Source organism: Myotis davidii, unplaced genomic scaffold (genome assembly GCF_000327345.1).
Source record: "Myotis davidii unplaced genomic scaffold, ASM32734v1 scaffold1298, whole genome shotgun sequence".
Classification (NCBI taxonomy): domain Eukaryota; kingdom Metazoa; phylum Chordata; class Mammalia; order Chiroptera; family Vespertilionidae; genus Myotis; species Myotis davidii.
The window spans coordinates 120,258-125,319 of NW_006288972.1; positions in this window are offsets into that span (position 1 = coordinate 120,258).

Sequence of the window (5,062 nt, forward strand, 5' to 3'; positions counted from 1 at the left end):
TAGTGTGTACATTTTTGTGAGGACATATATTTTCAATTCTCTTGGGCATTGTACCTAAGAATAAAATTCCTGGGTTATGTAGTAACTCTAGGATTAACAATTTGATCTTAACAATCATATAAGGAACTGCCAAATGGTTTTCCTAAGTGCACAGACCATTTGTTAGTGAGTTATAAGGTTTTTTTTATTTATTTATTTTATTTTTTTGTATTTTATTGTTTTTTTCACAGAGAGGAAGAAGAAGAAAAAGGTAAAGATAAAAATTATGAACAACAAATACACATCTATCAGCAAGTGAATCTGAAAATCAAGTGAATAATCTGATGAACAGAATAAACTTGTGATTATAATAGAATCAGGGGCATAGAAAGGGAGTGGACTGGCTATTCTTGGGGGGGAAAGGGGTGTAGGGGATACAGGAAGAGACTGGAAAAAAATCGTGCACCTATGGATGAGGACAGTTGGGGGGTAAGGGGAAGGGTGGGGTGGGAACTGGGTGGAGGGGAGCTATGGGGTGAAAAAAAAGGAACAACTGTAATAATCTGAACAATAAAGATTTAATTAAAAAAATTATTCCCGGAGTATACTAGTGTTAATAAACAGGGTCCCTCCTTTTCTCTAGGAAGTGTGCTTAGTATTTCTTTGGTCTTCTGCAACATTTGGTTCCCTGACTGAGAAGCTAATCGCATTTGGCTCTTGCCTCTGGTGAGTGGACAGGGTTTGGGGCCCCAGGGCGCGGGACAGGCCTCTGGAAGGCGTGCATTGCTGATGTTAGCAGAATTGAACCAGGGGGAACTCCAGGCGCTCCTGGACCTCGGCCCAGGACCTGGCCGGCGTCTGGAGAAAGTGGAAGGACACCTCTGGACCTGTCGACAGAATCGGTAAGGTAGGAGCTCCAGTCAGTCAGGCCCACTCCAACTGAGTGAAAGGGGTACTTTGATAACTTCCCCAGAAGTCATAGAATTTCATCAGGTAAATTAGGAATCAGGACTCTGGAAGTGAGTAAATTTAGCTGACCCCAAAGGAATTATGGAATTATGGGTTCACTCTTCTGTTTGTTTGCGTATGGGAGTAGCCAATTTGCTACCTAGAAAGGGGGCTGGATGCAGTCTTAACTCCTCTGGTATGTTCTCACTGAGACGTCGGTTGAGAATTCTGTTCTGGGGCGTGGGTGCCGGGAGTGCCCCCATGCCCACCTGGGGAATTGGACATTATCTGTTCAGCTGCAGTCTGGGCTAGTCTACTGAGAGAGTGTGAGTACGGATGTTTGTCTGTCTTGGCATAATTATCTGCTGATTAACTGGTCTGTGTGAAAGCGAAAGCTACTTTGATTTTCTGTTTGCTCATCTGGTTAAAATGTTTGATTTACGGAAGGCTGAACCTGTGATAGTCTGCAAAAGTCTCAAGCAGCACTGTTGAGTTAAGTTTTCTCAGAGACATTTGCTCTCTATCATGGAGGGATAGTTGATAAAAATTTCTGTCTATGTTTGTGTACTAGGGGCTTTGGTTTGCTCTGTGATTTTGCTGTGTTAGGTTGAAATTTTGGAATTCTGGGGTAGATTTAAAAGTATTTGCGGCTTTTCTTGTCTCTTTTGGCTGGCTGGGACTTTCAGGGGCGGGACTCACAGCTCTGCAGGGCGGAGAGATTTTACCCACCCTGCCCCTGCCTGTGCTGATTAAGGATCTTTTTTTTAAGGAGACCCTCCAGGCTTTTAGTAAATTTCCCGGTACCCTGGTCTGTCTCTCGCCACTGATCAACATGGGGTTGGGACAAAGTAAACCCACCATTCTCAATTGCATGTTGGAAAATTTTGAAAAGGGTTTTATTGAGGACTATGGTATTAAAACCAACTCCCAAACACTGAGGAAATTCTGTGAATTAGAATGGCCGGTCTTTGGGGTTGGCTGGCCCCCAGAAGGCTCTTTAGATGTAGGACTGGTCAGGGCAGTCTGGAATGTAGTCACAACAGACCCTGGACACCCAGATCAGTTCCCTTACATAGACAGCTGGTTAGGAATTTGCGTCAGATGTCTCTAAGGGAGATATGGGGTGCCAAAGTAGTTGGTGAAGATGGGACCTTGCAAAAGGGAGGGCCAGTCTATTATTATCAGCCCTTTACCACCAGTGACATCTTGAATTGGAAACATCACACCCCAGCTTATTCTGAAATACCTCAGGCCATGATAGACCTCCTAGAAATGATCTTCCAGACCCAGAAGCCCACCTGGGTGGGTTGCAAGCAGATCCTTTTCACGTTCTTTAACACTGAGGAGCACATGAGAGTAGTAGCAGAGGTTCAGAAGTGGCTCCAGACCCAGGCCCCTGCAGGAATATTAGATACAGACAAATGGGCTAGGAAGGCCTTCCCAGATGAGGAACCTGATTAGAACCCGAATTCAGAAGATGGAAGGACCAGGCTAGAAAGATATCGGCTGGCCTTCCTCCAGGGGATCAGGGCCGGAGCCAAGAAGCCCACCAACATGGCTAAAATCTCTGAGGTTTTCCAGCTGTCTGACAAAAGTCCAGCAGCTTTCTATGAGAGACTATGTGAGGCATATGGGATCTACACCCCCTTTAGACCTGAGGACCCAGAAAATTAAACCATGGTAAATGCCGTTTTTGTAGGCCAAGCTCAGCCTGACATCAGGATAAAATTACAGAAACTGAAGGGGTTTGCAGGAAAGTATGCTACTGAACTGCTAGAGATAGCTAATAAGGTTTTCATCAATCAAGACAGTGCAGCAAGGAAGGAGGAAGAAAAAAGAATACAAAGAAGGGCCAATATAATAGCAGCGGCTTTTAGAGGCTCAGGCTCCCAGACAGATCAGCAAGGATACAGACCAGGGCGAAAAGGGAGAGCGAGCCTGAGACCAGTGTGCCTATTGTAAGGAAACAGGACACTGGAAGAATGAATGTCTCAAACGGCAAAGTAAAAAGACTGGGCCCCCTTTTCTGCCCAGTTGTTATCAACCAGAGCCACCTGAAGCAGATCTCACTGGGATAGCGATGGCTGATTCTGACTAGGACAGACCTGGCTCACTTCAGCTAGGCCCCCACGAGCCCATGGTCAGAATGAAAATTGGGGGCCAGACTGTGAACATTACGGTTGATACAGGAGCTGAGCACTCAGTAGTTACTCAGAAAGTAGTTCCTCTCTCGAGAAAGGAGGTCACCATTATTGGAGCTACTGGGAACCAGACCCGTAGACCATTCTGCCGCCCTTGCCGACGCCAACTTGGTGGTCATTAAGTAATTCATGAATTCTGTGCTTGCCAGGCTGTCCAGTGCCTCTAATAGGTAGAAACCTTTTAGCCAAATTGGGGACAGAAATCACTTTTGCTCCAGATGGCTCAGCACAGCTTCGCCTAAGGGAAGGGACCTCCCCAATGATCCTGTCTTTAGCAGTGCCAAGGGAGGAACAATAGAGCCTTTATACCCCCCAGACAAAGGCCTCACCATTAGAATCTGAATTAGAGAAGGAATTCCCACTGGTCTGGGCAGAAGGGAATCCTCCAGGCCTGGCTAAGGACCATGCCCCAGTGCTAATTGAGTTAAAGCCTGGGTCACAGCCTGTTAAAATGGACCAATATCCAATTCCAAGGGAAGCACGCCTAGGAATCCAGGTCCACTTAGACCGGCTGCTTCAGTGGGGACTTGTTAAAGGATGCAGGTCTCCATGAAACATGCCTCTCTTGCTTGTCAAAAAGCCTGGGACTAACGACTACTGCCTGGTGCAGGATCTACGGGCTGTTAATGAGGCTGTTATAACCCTGCATTCAGCACTGCCCAAACCCCTACACTCTTCTGGGACTCATCTCTTCAGAGGTGTAATGGTTTACATGCCTAGATCTGAAAGATACCTTTTTCTGTCTTTGATTAATGCCTTCCAGTCAGCCTCTCTTCGCTTTTGAATAGGAAAACCCAACTACAGGGGCAAAGGAGCAGTTCACCTGGACCAGACTGCCACAAGGATTCAAGAACTCCCCTACTCTTTTTAGTGGAGCACTAGCATCTGATCTGTCTAAGTTCCCAGGACAGGACTTGGGGTGTGTTCTACTCCAGTATGTAGATGACCTCCTGCTGGCCATTTCCACATGAGCTCAGTGCTGGGAGGGAACATGAGCCCTTCTGAGACTGTTAACTGAAACAGGTTATCGGGTGTCTAAGAAAAAGGCACAGATTTGTCAGAAAGAAGTCAAGTATCTAGGCTTCCAGATCACCCATGGGAAACGAAGGCTAGGGACTGAAAGGAAGCAGGCAATATGTACCATCCCAGTCCTTAGTACCTGGCAGCAGATTCAGGAATTCCTGGAAGCGGCAGGGTTCTGTCAAATTTGGATCCCAGGGTTTTCAGACCTGGCCAAGCCTCTCTATGAAGCTTTAAGAGGAGAAGAGAAGGCACCCATAGACTGGGGTCCCAAACAGGAGAAAGCCTTTGTCACCATAAAGGCAAAGCTCACTGAGGCCCTGGCACTAGGGCTACCAGATGTGATGTGAGACTTGAATCTTTTTGTTCACGAGAACAGCAGGGTAGCCCTAGGTGTTCTAACCCAGGAGTTTGGACCCTGGCAAAGACCAGTAGCCTATCTCTCCAAGCGGATTGACCCAATTGCCTCTGGGTGGTCCCCATGCCTCAGGGCCCTTGTAGCCACGGCATTATTAGTCAAGGAAGCAGATAAGCTTACCTTATGACAAAACTTAAATGTAAAAGTACCTCATGCTGTTGTTACCCTGATGGAAGCAAGGGGGCAGCACTGGCTGACTCATGCTCAAATGACTCAGTATCAAGGGCTGTTATGTGAGAATCCGTGGGTATGATTAGAAGCAGTGAGAACACTTAATCCTGCCACTTTCTACCCATCACTGAGAGGGCCCCTAAGCATGATTGCCTGGAAGTCCTAGAGGAGGTTTATTCCAGCCTGCTAGATCAATGGGATAGGCCCCTGCAAAATGCAGACTTGGTATTGTTCACAGATGGCAGCAGCTTCTTAGATGAAGGGAAAAGACGAGCCAGATATGCAGTGATATCAAACTTTGAGACAATTGAAGCACAGGAAGAAA